The sequence below is a fragment of the Nycticebus coucang genome, chromosome X (assembly GCF_027406575.1).
Source record: "Nycticebus coucang isolate mNycCou1 chromosome X, mNycCou1.pri, whole genome shotgun sequence".
In the NCBI taxonomy this organism is placed as follows: domain Eukaryota; kingdom Metazoa; phylum Chordata; class Mammalia; order Primates; family Lorisidae; genus Nycticebus; species Nycticebus coucang.
The window spans coordinates 56,127,819-56,144,355 of record NC_069804.1 but is presented as its reverse complement, the minus strand read 5'-3'; positions in this window follow the sequence as shown (position 1 = coordinate 56,144,355).

Genomic DNA, 16,537 nt, shown 5'->3' with positions numbered 1-16,537 from the left:
TCTATTCATGAGTGAGATTGGTCTGAAATTCTCCTTTTTGTTTGGGTCTTTTCCTGGTTTTGGTATCAGGTTGATGTTTGCTTCATAGAATGTGTTGGGCAAGATTCCTTCTTCCTCAATTTTTTGGAATAATTTCTGCAGTACGGGAATAAGCTCTTCCTTGAAGGTTTGATAGAATTCTGGAGTGAAGCCATCTGGACCAGGGCATTTTTTGGTTGGAAGATTTTTTATTGTTTATTTGATCTCAGTGCTTAAAATTGGTCTGTTCAGGAGCTCTATTTCTTCCTGGCTGAGTCTAGGGAGAGGGTGTGATTCCAAATATTGATCCATTTTCTTCACATTGTCAAATTTCTGGGCATAGAGTTTCTGGGAGTATTCAGAGATGATCTCTTGTATCTCTGTGGGATCAGTTGTTATTTCCCCTTTATCATTTCTGATTGAGGTTACTAGAGATTTTACTTTTCTATTCCTCGTTAGTCTGGCCAATGGTTTATCTATTTTATTTATTTTTTCAAAAAAACCAACTCCTTGTTTCATTAATTTGCTGAATGATTCTTTTGTTTTCAATTTCATTGATCTCTGATTTGATTTTGGATATTTCTTTTCTTCTACTGAGTTTAGACTTAGATTGTTCTTCTTTTTCCAATTCCATAAGATCTCTTGTGAGATTCTTGATGCACTCTCTTTCTGTTTTTCTAATGTAGGCATCTAAAGCAATGAATTTTCCTCTCAAAACTGCTTTTGCAGTATCCCACAGGTTTTGGTAGCTTGTGTCTTCATTGTTGTTATGCTCAAGGAAGTTAATGATTTCCTGTTTTATTTCTTCCTTCACCCATCTGTTATTCAACAGAAGATTGTTTAGTTTCCATGCCTTTGGGTGGGGTCGAGCATTTTTGTTAGAGTTCAGTTCCACCTTTAGTGCCTTGTGGTCTGAAAAGATACAAGGTAAAATTTCAATTCTTTTTATTCTGTTGATATTTGTTTTGTGTCCCAGGATATGATCAATTTTGGAGAATGTTCCATGGGGTGATGAGAAGAATGTATATTCTTTGTCTTTGGGGTGGAGTGTTCTATATGCGTCTATCAAGCATAGTTGTTCTAGGGTCTCATTTAAATCTCTTACATCTTTGTTTAATTTCTGTTTAGAGGATCTGTCCAGCTCTGTAAGAGGTGTGTTAAAGTCCCCTGTTATTATGGTATTATCAGATATCATATTGCTCAGACTGAGTAAGGTCTGCTTCAAGAATCTGGGAGCATTTAAATTGGGTGCATAAATATTTAGAATTGAAATGTCTTCTTGTTGTATTTTTCCCTTGACCAATATAAAGTGACCATCTTTGTCTTTTTTTAGTTTAGTTGCTTTTAACCCACATGTATCTGAAAATAAGATTGCAACTCCTCTTTTCTTCTGAATTCCATTTGCCTGAAAAATTGTCTTCCAACCCTTGACTTGGAGCTTTCATTTGTCTTCTGAAGCCAGGTGTATTTCTTGCAGACAGCAAATGGATGGCTTGTGTTTTTTAATCCAGTCAGCCAATCTATGTCTCTTCAGTGGGGAATTCAAGCCATTAACATTTATTGAGATAATTGATAAGTGTGGTAGTATTCTATTCGTCTTATTTGGTGAGAGTCCATTGCTTAGTTTTATCTTTTGCATCAGTGTGGAGGTTAGGTTGTGTCCTTTAATTTCTGAGTTCTTACTTTGCTGCTGATCCATTGTGGTGGTCAGTGTGCAGAACAGGTTGAAGTATTTCCTGTAGAGCTGGTCTTGTTGTGGCGAATTTCCTCAATGTTTGTATATCTGTAAATGATTTGATTTCTCCGTCAATTTTGAAGCTTAGCTTAGCAGCGTACATAATTCTGGGGTGGAAAATGTTCTGTTTAAGTAGATTAAAGGTAGATCACCATTGTCTTCTTGCTTGGAAAGTTTCATTAGAGAAGTCTGCGGTCACTCTCATGGATTTGCCCCTGTAGGTCAACTGGCGCTTACTCCTGGCAGCTTGCAGAATTTTTTCTTTTGTCTTGATTTTGGACAGGTTCATCACAATGTGTCTTGGAGAAGCTCGGTTAGAGTTCAGGCGACCTGGGGTCCGATATCCTTCTGAAAGCAGTGTGTCAGAATCTTTGGTGATATTTGGGAAATTTTCTTTTATAATATTCTCTAGTATGGCTTCCATTCCTCTGGGGCATTCTTCTTCCCCTTCTGGAATTCCTATAACTTGTATGTTGGAACACTTCATAAAGTTCCATAATTCTGACAGTGAACGTTCTGCTTTCTCTCTCTTCTTTTTTGCCTCTTTTACTATCTGAGTTATCTCAAAAACTTTGTCTTCTACCTCTGAAATTCTTTCTTCTGCATGGTCTAACCTATTGCTGATACTTTCCATTGCATCTTTAAGTTCCCTAATTGACTGTTTCAGTTCTTTCAGCTCTGCTATATCCTTTTTATATTCTTCATATCATTCATCTCTTATTTGATTCTGTTTTTGGATTTCCTTTTGTTTATTTTCCACTTTATTAGCAGTTTCCTTCATTGTTTCCATCAATTTTTTCATTGTTTTCAACATGTGTATTCTAAATTCTCTTTCTGTCATTCCTAACATTTCTTCATAGGTGGAATCCTCTGCAGTAGCTACCTCATGGTCCTTTGGCGGGGTTGTTCTGGACTGGTTCTTCATGTTGCCTGGAGTTTTCTGCTGGTTCTTCCTCATGAGTGATTTCTTTTATCTGTTTCCTTGCCCTAATTTTCCTTTCACTTCCTCTTGCTCTTTAAGTTCTCGTGCCTGTGGACTAAGGGTTACAGGAACTGAAGGGTGAGAAGGTTGAAGAGCAAAAAAGGGATGAAAGAAAGGAGGACTGAGTGATAAGAAAAATAGAGAAAGGAGAGGGGGTGGGTAAAAGGAATATTGACAAAAAGAAGAGAGGCACAGAAAGAGGGAGACAGACCAATATAAGTGTACAGTAGGGTACTTTGACACAACCTTAAAAAAAACCCCACCTTCTGGGGGTGCCCAGTTGGATGGTTCCCTTGAGGTCAGCAGGTCTTTTCTAACCTGATCGGACACAGTACCCCACCTCCACCAAGTAGAGAGGAAAGACAAAAATGCTATAAATCAAACCAAAACAAGCAAACAGAAAACTTTATGGGATAAAATTGGGTGAAAAACCAAATAATAGTGGTAGAAACACTAGCAAAAATGAAGTTCTAGTTATTGAAAAAGGCAGTAATGGGAAATTATAATTAAACTAGAAAAATGGAGAAAGAAAAAGGATCTGTATGGAAAAGGTTGAAATTAAAAAACAAAACAACATCACCAACATCAAAATAAACAAACAAAAAAAAAAAGCAAACCAAAGAAAAACAAAAAAACAAAAAAAACACAACCAAAAACAAAGCAGTATGTATATGTTGTTGAATATTGTCTGGGCAACATGTGGTCTTCTGGGGTATGAGATGTTAATCGCCGTTCTGATACGACTGGAGGCTGCTGATTTCTCAAACCCCAGCAGGTAGACACCCTAAATCTGTCTTCAGCCCACTTAAAAGGCACTTTGTACTTGTAAACTTGCTGATCAGAAGCTTTCCCAGGAAAGTGCTTGTCGCTGGAATCACTGCTGAAGTGGCTATCCACTTACCCAGTGTGCCAAAACCGGTCTCACTCTGCCCCTGAGGGTTAGGGCTGCAAGGCGGCTCAGACCCCACCCTTAGGCTACTTGGTCGCTGGGTTACCAGCTCCCACCCGATTCTAGCTCTGCGACCCTGAGGGCGGAGCTTGCCGGGGCAGATCGCTCACAATGGCTCCCTGTGACCCACAGCCAAACACTATTAGTTCCGTCTGGCTCAGCGGCTCAGACTGGGGCCCTAGACAATGGCCAAAGTTCTCTGCACTCCCGTTCAGGCTCTCCCCAAGGCAGTTCAACTGAGTGCCAAGTCCAAAGACACGAAAACAGTTCACAGGTAAGGCCTTTCTGGTTTGCAGTCTCGCTGCTACTGAACTTACAGTTGCGGGCGGGTTTAGACGGATTGAACACATGTGACCACTTGCCGTTTTTCCACTGTTTTAGTCCTCCTCTTGGGGTCCAGAAGTCTCTCGCTGACTCCCTGTATCCTCACAGGGGTGATGATAGGCAGATCTCACCAGCCAGAGATGCCTGGAGTCCTATCTCCCCAGACTCACGGTGCCCAGATGCAAGGAAACTGTTACTCGGCCACCATCTTGCTCCACGTCCAGGATGATGGCTCTTTAAGATGAGAGGCTGATACCCTCCTCATCTGCTGGTAAATTAATAAACTTCTCTTCCCTTTTCCTCAAGCCACTGTCCTCATTCTTTGCTTGGCCTTGGGGACAAGTACCATTTTAGGCTACACATGCCTATGAGTGTCACTTTTCTAGATATAAGAGCATCAGGCACTCATTTGGCTTCCTCTTAATTTCAATTGGGTTGCTTGTGACCAGGGCATGGCTGAGGTTCAGCTTTACAATATAGAAGAAGTAAGGGTTTGCTGAGCAAATCAACAGAAATAAAGCCTGCAAAGAAAATGGCTGAACAATTTTTGGGAACAAAATGGCTTGAACGTTTGTCAAAAGCTTTAGAACCACCATTTTCCTATAATCAGTTTCCTGGAAACTATAAGTAATATGCTTATTAAATCAGAATTTAGAAGCAGGTCAAGGAACCAAAGCTGAGTTAATGTATTTCCTATATGCTTTGAAAGAAGTGAGAAGGTATTTAAGTGGAGAGGGAGAAGGAATCAACAAGAAAAGACAAGGCTGGAGTCTACATATATAAAGACAGACTGAGTTAAATTATTTGAGCCTTAGTTTACTGTATCAATGGGAATATGGTAGAACCTCCGTAGTTAACTACGGCCCTACATTGATGACCTCCTTAAGTTAACTTAATTTTCATAGACCGGACATACACCACATGTACATATCAGTACAGTGGCCTACTTTCTTATGTTGACCACCTCCACGTAGTGACCAGTTTGTTACAGTCCCTTGGGTAGTGAACTTACAGAGGTTTTGCTGAAATTATGAATTATCTAGCTTATAAGGCTATTCTAATAAATAATAATCTATGCCAAGGGCTTATCCCAGAGCTGGGCATAGAGTAAATACTCAATAGATGGTAGCTACTCTTTTCTATTTCTAAAACCATTCCTAGAAGAAGGAAGGTATTGTGGGTGGGAAGCACAGAATAAATCAAGGAGTGATTCTGGAATGGTGATGATGAACTTAGAGGGACAACAATGAGACCTGATGAAGTGTAAGATTCATTCATGCAGTAGATGGGGATGGAATGACTGTGGAAAGGCACTGAAGCAGCGGGGAAAATGGAAATACTTTAGGCAAAAATCAGCATGAAGAGTGCAGTTTGGAATGGGCAAGTCAGTGGGGTGGGGAGCAATAGAAGGCTGTTGTAGTACAAGAGAGAGGTAGAGGATGTACTAACAGAAAAGGAAACAGATGGCAAAAACGTGAAATAAGGATCCTCAAGCCTTGATTCCTGACTGAGGTATGAGAAAAGAAGGGAGAAGATAAACCTATACTTGTTTGTCAAATGGGTAGAGTTAGTTGGAAGGGCTGGTTTTACTCTAGGTGGAAATCTAAATCTGGAAGTCTGTCTCCTCCATATTGAGTACTCTTTGTGTGAAGTGACTGTAGAGGACTCCAATTAGTAGGGCTTGAATAGAAGTAAAAACAAGGCCAAGGTGTTTGGATCTCCTTTCCAGAATTCCTGGAATCTAAGCAGTTCTCAGACACAATGGCTCACATGGCTGTTACATGAGGCTTCCCATTATTCTCCTTTTTGTTATTAAGTAGTCACATATGTTCATTTGGGAACACTCAATATCTCCTCAGCCATTTTTTTTAACCTACAGATTTCAGCACTGTTCTAAACCCACAGTCCCATGCCTATTGGAGCAGGATTTGCTACCTCAAGAAGGCGGTTTCAGAGCCCTGACACCAATATGGCTCCCATTCCAACCTATGGCCTCTCTGGCCTCAAACTAGTTACAGTTCAGACATCTAGACCTTTGCTTCCCAGAGTGTAGTCCAAGGACTGGTATCACTTGCTCATTAGAACTACAGAATCTCGGGCTCCACTGGAGACTTACTGAATCATAATCTGCATTTTAACAAGATTTCATGTTAAAGTCTCAGAAGCACTAACCTAGAGAATGGTTTAGGTGTTAGTTTTTGGATTTTATGATGTGAGAAGAAAAATGACTTTCATGTAAAGGTTAAATAATGTTATTTTCAGAGAGTTGGGAAACCATGGTAGTTATATATGCAATAAATCTAGTCAATTAATCTACTACTTTGGTAACACAAAGGACGATGATGATAGTTAAAATTGACATTCATTAAGCACTTAGTCTCAGGTACTATACTAAGTGCCTTCCAAACAGTCCTTCTCATTCAACCTTCCATTCTAGAGTCTTACAACAAGCCTATGAAACAGGTACTGTTATCATCCCCATTTAACAGATGAGGAAACTGAGACACAGGCTTTGATCATTAAGCTGCACTGCCAGATGAGATCTCCCTGATCTTCAGAGATTTTGGTGAAATGAGATTAAACACCCACACTCTTTACATGCCTTTACAATTCCTGCAAATTCTCAGGAGCTTATGTTCTCATGGTACTTTCTACCTCTGGCTTTTCTGTCTCTTTCCTCCTCTCCCCCACTCAATAACTCCCTACATTCCTTCCAAGTGCTTAGCTCTACTCTCTTCCTTTTCTTCCCTATGTCTCCATTCTCCCTCCAGCTTTTCCAGGGGCAGAACCAATTCCTCTTTTGTTGTCTCATGCATGGAAATTTAGTGAGGAAAAGAAGGAAAGGAGAGGTGCAGATACAGAGATATTTATAGATTTGTTATAATTCCTGTTTTGATGTCTTCTCTTTTTGACCTTTATCAATGACAAAAGCAATACATGCTTGTGAAAATTTTTTTCCAAAATACATAAAATAAGTGAAACTATTGTTCTAATCATTTTCCTTAATTCTACTACAATTCCATCAATTGTTCAGTATGTATCCTTCCATAAGTCAATTAACAGAATTTCCCTATCCCAGACTCAGGAAGTTTGATGTCCTCTCCAAGGTGTTCATATTCTTATGGTCAGTTGGTCACTTTTGGCTTAAAGAAGCCTATGTGGGTAAATCATTATATCCTATTTACATCTTTTCTCTTGTAGCTGATACCATCTTATCTCCTTTCTCTGAAGCAACCCCTATATGAAGTTCAGTCTCTTTTTCTTAATTTCCACCAAAATCACTCACAAAAGACATCTGTGTATATAATAGACTTCACTGAAAACTTAGAGCAATGGAGAGAAATTGCTATCATAGCTATCCCAAAACCCCCTTAATTCTGAATGTTTGATTTCCTTGTTCTTAAAATTCTTGGTCCACTTCCCAAATATGAAATTTTTCACTGTCTCCATACCATCTTGCCTAAATCTCTACGACCTCAATTATTAAGACATTTTCCTGAAAAAAAATGCATTTCTCTCCCTAAGGGAACTCTACTATTAAAAAAATGCTCACCCCATGAATGCATTAATGTACATAGCCATGATTTAATAAAAAAAATAAAATTCATTTTAATTAAAATTAAAAGACAAAAAAATAACAGATGCTGGCATGGATGTAGAGAAAAGGGAGCTCTTACACAGTGTTGGTGGGAATGTAAATTAGTGTAGCCACTGTGGAAAACCATATGGAGATTTTACCATTCAATACAGCAATCCCACTACTGGGTATCTATGCAAAGAAAAAACATCAGTATATCAGAGGATATCTGCATCCCCATATTTATTGCAGCACTATTCACAATAGCAAAGATATGAATGAATAAAGAAAATGTGCTATATAGACTCAATGGAATACTATTTAGCCATAAGAAGGAATGAAAGCATGTCGTTTGCAGCAACATGGATGGAACTGGAGGTCATTATGTTAAGTGAAATAAGCCAGGCACAGAAGACTAATATTGCTTAATCTCAAATATATGGGAGTTAGATCTCACAGAAATAGAGAGTAGAATGATAAATACCAGAGCCTGGCATAGGTGAATGGCAAGGAGGGGTGGGAGAGATTTTAAAAGGTCAGTTAATGGGTACAAACATAGAGTTAGATAGAAGGAATAAGGTCTAGTGCTCCATAGTAGAGTGACTATAGCTAACACTGTATATTTCAAAATAGCTAGAAGAGAGAACTTGAAATGTTGTAACACATAGAAATGGTAAATACTCTAGGTGTTTAGTAGCCCAGATACCCTGATTTTATTATCACGCCTTCTATGTATGTAACCAAACACGACATGTACCCTGTACCAAGATACAAATATTATGTATTAATAAAAGAAATGAAACTTTGAAAAAAAATGCTCACCCCACTATATACAGATATAGATAAAAAGGGCTTTTTTCATTTTGTTTTCTACAAAGTAGAATTATATTGTATTTAATCTTCTGCAACTGGCTTCTTTCACTTAATTTTACTTAATGACTATCCTTCAATACTAGCCCATAGTAATCTATCTTATTCTTTTTTAGGAGATAAAACCATTATACAGCTGTTCCATAATTCATTAATCACTCCTATATTGCTGTATATTTTGTTTATATCTATTTTTCCAAGGTACAGACAATGTTCAGATAAATATACTTTAACATGGGCAGTGCCTGTGGCTCAAAGGAGTAGGGCGCCGGCCCCATATACCGGAAGTGGTGGGTTCAAACCCAGCCTCAGCCAAAAACAAACAAACAAACAACAACAACAACATTTTTTTTTTTAACATGGCCAGCCAGGCACAGTGGCTCATGTGTATAATTGCAGCACTTTTGAAGGCTGAGACAGTAAGATGCCTTGAGGCCAGGAGTTCAAAACCGGCCTGAGCAACATACCCTGTCTCTACAAAAAATTTAAAAATTATCTAGGAGTGGTGGCATACACCTGTTGTCCCAGTTACTTGGGAGGATAAAGTGAGGGAGGATCGCTTGAGCCATGGAGATTAAGGCTGCAGTGAACTATGATTCTGCCACTGCATTCTAGCCCCGGGAGCAAAGTGAGACCCTGTCCAAAAAATAAAAGCCATAGCTTTACACAATTGCTGATTTCCATAGAAATGTTTCCCCAAATAAGAATACTTGGAACAAATGAAATATGCATTTACTGTCTGGACAGATCATGTTCAGTTAGCCTCTATAAAGTCCCTATGGGTCTTGTTAGGGGCCTAAACCCTTCCCCCTCCTCCCCTCTATGGATAAAAGGCTTACTTGGCCCCACCCCAAGAGTACCCCTAAAAAGACCCTAGCCAGCCAAAGCCTATTAGCAACCTATGGAATTTTCTTCCCCCTACACCCAGTATACAAACAAGCCCCAAACCACACTCCATCTTTGCCCAGGCAGGTCTCAGTCCCCTTTCATTAAACTTGGCCTGAACTTCTCCTGATCTTGTTTCTGGGTACACCACTAAACACCTTTTAGATCTACATTCCAACCTATTGAAAGACTTGGGGCAGAACCCCCCACTCTGCCCGGAGCTCTGACCACCCCAATCAACCGCAAGAGACGTCGCTTGATGCAAAAACGCAAGAGGATTTTTATTCCTGCATGCCGGGGCTTGACCCACAACTCTTTTAGAAGCCGAGGAGTCAAGCCCCGCACAGCAGTTTTTACAAGCTTATAAAGGCAAAAACTACAAAGTAGGCGGGAATAGCAGACATGGTAGGGGCTCTAACCATAAAGTAAGAGGGAGTAGACATAGCTGGGGCTCTAACCAGATAAGAAGAACTCTGGTTCATTATTCAACTGTCTTAAGATAAGATCAACAGTCAAATATTTGTCTTTAACAATAAACATTCGCTTTAGCTCGGGGAGCTATCTTCTGGAACAATTACAAAAGGTCACATTCTTATGGTAGGGAGTGAGAGGTGGTCACATTCTCATGGTAATATTTTCTTTCACTATGATGTCTGGAGATGGCTTTTTTGCTATACTCTTTCCAACTCTAGACAACAATTTTTTAATATTAATTTATATTTCTTGATTATGAGTGAGATGGAATGGCGTTTTATGTGTTTCTGGGCCATTCATGTTGCCTGTGTGAATTGTCTGTTTATATTTTTTTCCCACCCAGCACTCCTCTGCCATTAGTGTTTTTCAGTGACACCCTTCAGGTCCCTCCATGTATCTCAGGCTCAAAGCCAAGTTCAAAATACATCACTGTCACTTCAGGCTTCAATAACACTATTTGTTTGAGATGTTCTATTTTATTTAATATGTTTTCTTTTATTCTTAATATGAAAAGCAGGCTGCCTTTTTAAAGTCATCTTTTCTCCCTCCCCCGCCATCTTGTCATGGTTACCATAACAAAACCATTGTTTTGAATATTCATTCTTTTGGAGAAAATTTAATAGAGTGGAAAACACAATGGAATGTGAATGTAACTATTACTTAAGAAGTTTAGAACACTACAGTCCCACATTTGTGTAATCCATGCATATTTTTGCTAAAGTTGAAATCACAGCTGGGGTATAATTTGGTGCCTCGTTTTTGGCATTTACCATTGGATCATTATCAACCTTGGCCTTTTCTCATCATGTGAGGGTCCATTTGCATTCCCCTGCTCCCTCAACACAAACCATAGCCTGTGGTTTGTGTTCTATTGCTGTGCAAAAGGACTTGACTCTGTGATTTATGGGAGTCACAGGTTCTGGTTCACTTCTTTTACCTGTTACCCAAGGCCATCATTTTCTTTTATCTTCCCCAGGTAGGTTGCAGGTGAAAATATAGTTACTGAGAAGTCACATGGCCTGAGGCAAGTCTAGAGGGGCAAAGCTCCTTTGGTCTTAGAGCCAGGGCCTGAAACAGACTAGAGCTGGCCCAGAAAAGGCTAGAGATCAGGAAGTCAAAAGCCCAGGAGAGAAATCATTCTGAAACAAAAGAACTCTGTGGAAAGCAATCTGCTCCAATAAATGTAAAATGAGAAGGGAAAAAGAATAGAAGGCACAATGGATCAGCATCCTTCAAATTTTACTTGTGTGTGTGTCTGTCTGTGTGCCACACAAACTGTCATGTAAAGGAAAATGATAAAAAGAAATTCACCCAAATCTAATAGTGGTATCTCTGAATGGAGGATTTATAAGGAATTTTACTTTCTTCACTATGATTTTCATTTTTTAAGAAAATTTCTAATTTTGAAACAATAAACCTATATAAACACCATTGTTTGTAAAAGCAGATCATTTCTACAGGTGCCAGTGTCATCTGTTGAGCAGTTGGGAACTCAGGGTATTTGATCTCTAAATTCTAGTAGCTTGCCCCAAGGGAGATGCTTTAGTCCACTAGAGCTGCCATAACAAAATATCATGGACTGAGCAGCTTAAACTGAAATTTATTTTTTCACAATTCTGGGGGCTGAAAGTCCAAGATCAAGGTGCTGGAAGGGCCCAATTCTTATGAGGACTCTTCTTGCCTTGCAGATGGCTGCCTTCTTGCTGTCTTCCTATGGCCTTTCCTAGGATCTATACTGAGGGACACTTCTGCTGCATGAAAGGAGGGGAGAAGGAGAGGGAGTTCACACATGCACACAAGAGTAAGTGTGAGTTCTGATTTCTCTTCTTATAAAAACACAAATCCTATTGGATCAGGGCCCCAGGCTTATGACCTCATTTAACCTGTTTTCCTTCCTTACTCCAAATACAGCCACACTAGGGGTTAGGGCTTCACCATATGAATTGGGGGCAGGAACACAATCAGTTCACAACAAAAGAAAAGGGAAGGGATTTATATACCTAAAACAGGTAGTTTCACACATAATCTCATAAAATTCTCACAGCAATCTTGTAAGTGCTATTTTCCCCCATTCTATATGTAGTGTTAGCAATAGTAAAATTTATTAAGCACTTACCATGTAAGGCACAGAACTATGGAAGATACCTGTTAAGTAATGGAAGAAAACTTATTGAAATTGTTGCCTGCAGTTATGTGGAAAGGAGAACACACAAATGTCAAACATATTTATTTAGTTAATAAGACATTCAAGCAAAGTGTTGGAGGCATGGGCTGTTTTATTCTTGATGTTTATGGTAAAATGTGAGAGGAGAGATATAAATTGAGGGAACAACTGTTAAACCAAAAAGGAACCAGAGCTTGATGATTCTCCAGATGGCAAAAGATGCTAAAATTAAGACATGGCTTCCACACATTCTTCCTAGTAAAGCATCACAAGAATGGAAAAGCAAGAATCTTGTACTTGATAGTAATATGAAACCAATAGAAAACAACTACACATCCACACAAGAGAAAAACACAATTAAATTCAAGTGCAGGGAAGGGGGGAGGAGGGAGAGATGAGGGGAGGAGGGAGGGGGTTTGGCGAGCTCTCACCTAATGTGCACAATGTAAGTGTATACAGTACATCCCCTGGGTGAAGCATTCAGCTACAACTTGAACTTTACCTAAGAAATGCAAACAATGTAACCTAATCATTTGTACCCTCATATTAATCTGAAATTTTTTGTTTTTTGTTTTTTTGTTTTGTTTTGAGACAGAGTCTCAAGCTGTCGCCCTGGGTAGAGTGTTGTGGGGTCACAGCTCACAGCTCACAGCTCACAGCAACCTCAAACTCTTGGGCTTAAGTGATTCTCTTGCCTCAGCCTCCCAAGTAGCTGGGACTACAGGTGCCTGCCACAACTGGCTATTTATTTTTTCGCTGTTGTTGCAGTTGTCATTGTTGTTTTAGCTGGCCTTCGCTGGGTTCAAACCCACCAGCCTCGGTGCATGTGGCCACCACTCTACCCACTGAGCTACAGCCACTGCCTAATCTGAATTTAAAAAAAAAAAAAAGTAAAAAAAAAAAAAGAAAAGAAATGGCTTCCTAGCACTGTTAAGAAAGCATGCCATTGAGAAAAAGCTAAGGGTGACTGCACAGTCTTTTGTAAAAATCTCAGAAATATCAAAGAATCAGAGTGGTATTCATTTACACAAAGGGTGACTGATTAAAGATAATAAAGGTGCAACTTTGATTTGCAGAATCTCTCAAACAATAGGGCCTCCTGGAAGCTGGAAGGTGTGTATCTCAGCCCTCTCAGAAGGAGTCCAAGATAAAGAAGGGCTTATCTCAAACAAACAGATCTGTGGGTATGTCTTTTTTCTAATGGAGTTAACCCCAGTTAAATCCACTGAAGACTCCAAAAGATTTAAGCAAGTTATTTAAGTAGAAACACCATCAGCTTGAACTGAGATGGAAAAAAGAACAAAATTAAAGAAGGCTACTGGTCCACCAGACTTCTTCTGGCAGGAAGCAAGCTGATAAACTGTTCACCTGCAAACATGTGCTACCTTACCTGGAAAAGGAAGGATAATTCAGAGAGCATAGCCAAGAGTCTAAAGAGTCTTAAGAACTAATCAAGAGGTTTCTCCATACCTCAAAGCACTCAAGCTAGACCTCCCATTTGATCCTGCAATCCCATTACTGGGCATCTACCCAGAAGGAAAAAAATCCTTTTATCATAAGGACACTTGTACTAGACTGTTTATTGCAGCTCAATTTACAATCGCCAAAATGTGGAAACAGCCTAAATGCCCACCAACCCAGGAATGGATTAACAAGCTGTGGTATATGTATACCATGGAATACTATTCAGCCATTAAAAAAAATGGAGACTTTACATTCTTCATATTAACCTGGATGGAAGTGGAAGACATTATTCTTAGTAAAGCATCACAAGAATGGAGAAGCATGAATCCTATGTACTCAATTTTGATATGAGGACAATTAATGACAATTAAGGTTATGGAGGGGGAAGCAGAAAGAGGGATGGGGGGGTGGGGCCTTGGTGTGTGTCACACTTTATGGGGGCAAGACATGATTGCAAGAGGGACTTTACCTAACAATTGCAATCAGTGTAATCTGGCTTATTGTACCCTCAATGAATCCCCAACAATAAAAAAAAAAAAGAACTAATCTAGAAACATTCAACAGTTGCCCAACTGGATTTAAGAATTGCCATGACCAGTGACTGTTTGATGCCTCTCATTTCTCTCCTCCTTTACAAGTGGAATTGTCTTTCACAGTTATCCTGGTTCGTCCCATTATTGTGCAGGGGGTAAGATTACTTGTCTCTTTCATTACAGACCAGCAGATCTGAGATTGAGAAGAATTTTACCTACAAGCCTACATACACACCTGAACCTGATTTAGATGATGAGATTCTGGACTTTAAGCAGATGCTATAATGGGATGAAATTTGGGGGAATGTTGGGAGAGAGTAAATATATTTTACATGTGGGACAGACATGAATTGTTGGAATTCAAGGGCTGGACTGTAACAGACTCTAACATGGCCCATACAATCCCCACCTTCTAGAATTCATACTCATGTGTAATCCTCCTCCTCTTGAGTATGGATGGGCAGGACCTATGACTTCCTTCTAAATGACAGAATATAATAGTGGTGACAGGATATCACTTTTGTGATTATGTTACATAATCTTGCAAGGTGTCTCCCGCTAGGAGAGTCTCTTCCTTGCTGGTTTTGATGAAGCAAGTGGTCATGTTGAAGAGGCCCACAATGACAAGCACCATGGTTAATTTTATGTGTCACCTTGGCTGTGCTACATCACCCAGATATTTGATCACATTATTCTGGATGTTTATGTGAGGGTGTTTGGGAATGAGATTAATATTAAATCAGAATTTGAGTAAAGCAGATTGCTTTCTATAATGTGGGTGGACCTCATCCAAACAGTTGAAGACCTGATTGGAGCAAAAGGCTGACTTAACGCAAACAAGAAGGAATTCGCCAGCAGACAACCATGAACTACAACATAAACTCTTCTATGGGTCTCCACCCCGCTGGCCCACCATGTGGATTTTGAATTTGCCAATTTCCATAATCATGTGAGCTCATTCCTTAAAATAAATCTCTCAGTACACACATGCACATGCACACATGCACACACACTCACTTCCTATTGGGTCTGTTTCTCTGGAGAACCCTGACAGATAAAGAATAAACCAAGAATGACTGCTGGCCAACAGCAAGCTAGGAACTAAGGCCTTTTGGTCCAGCAACCCAGAAGAAATTTATTGTTACCAACAACCACATGAACTTAGAAGTGGATTCTTGCTAAATTGAGCCTCATATGAGAGCTCAGCTCTGACCAACACCCTTAAAAAATTCAGATTAATATGAGGGTACACACTATTAGATTACATTGTTTGCATTTATAAGGTAGAGTCTGAGTTTTAGTTGTTTCCTTCACCCAGGAAGTGTAGCATACACCCATACATTGTTCCCTTTGGGTGGGAACTTGCCAAACCCTCACCCTACCTCCCCACTTCTTGAATTTAATTGAATTTTTCTCTCAAGTGAGAAACTAGTTGCTAATCTACTAGTTTCTATTTAGTATTGAGTACATGCATGCTTGCTTTTCCATTTCTGTGATACTTAGGAGAGTGTACTTCAAATCCATCCAGGTTATTACAAAAGATATAAACTTTCTATCTTTTTTAAATTAATCATAGCTGTGTACGTTAATGCAGTCATGAGGTACAATGTGCTGGTTTTATATACAATTTGAAATATTTTCATCACACTGGTTAACACAGCCTTCATGGCATTTTCTTAGTTATTGTTAAGACATTTATATTCTACACCTAGTAAATTTCACATGTACCCTTGTAAGATGCACCGTAGTTGTGGTCCCACCAATTACCCTCCCTCCACCTATCTTCCCTCCTCCCTTTCCCTCCCTCTCCCCTTCTTCTTGGGCTATAATTGGGTTATAGCTTTCATAAGAAAGCTATAAATTGGTTTCATAGTAGGGCTGAGTACATTGGATACTTTTTCTTCCATTCTTGAGATACTTTGCTAAGAAGAACATGTTCCAGCTCCATCCATGTAAACATGTAAGAGGTAAAGTCTCCAATCTTTCTTTATTTCCATCTTTTTGATGTCTGAATAGTATTCCATGATATACATATACTGCAGTTCATTAATCCATTCATGTGTTGAAGGGCATTTGGGTTATTTCTACATCTTTGCAATTGTGAATTGGGCTGTTATAAACATTCAAATGCAAATGTCCTTATGGTAAAATGACATTTTTTTCTTTTGAGTAGATTCATAATAATGGGATTGCAGGATCAAATGGAAATTCTACTTTTAGTTCTTTGAGGATTCTCCATACTTCTTTCCATAAAAGCTATACTAATTTGTAATCACACCAACAGTACATGAGTATTCCCCTCTCTCTGCACCCACACCAGCATCTGTAGCTTTGGGACCTTGTGATGTGGGCTATTCTCACTAGGGTTAGATCAGGGTGGTTTTGATTTGCATTTCTCTGATAATTAGAGATGATAAGCAGTTTTCATATGTCTCTGGCCAACACCTTGATTGCACCCTTAGAGAGGACCCTAGTGAGCCTTCCTGACTCCTAACCCACAGAAGATGTGAGATAATTGTGTATTGTTTTTAGCTGCTAAATTTGTGGTAATACTGTTACTCA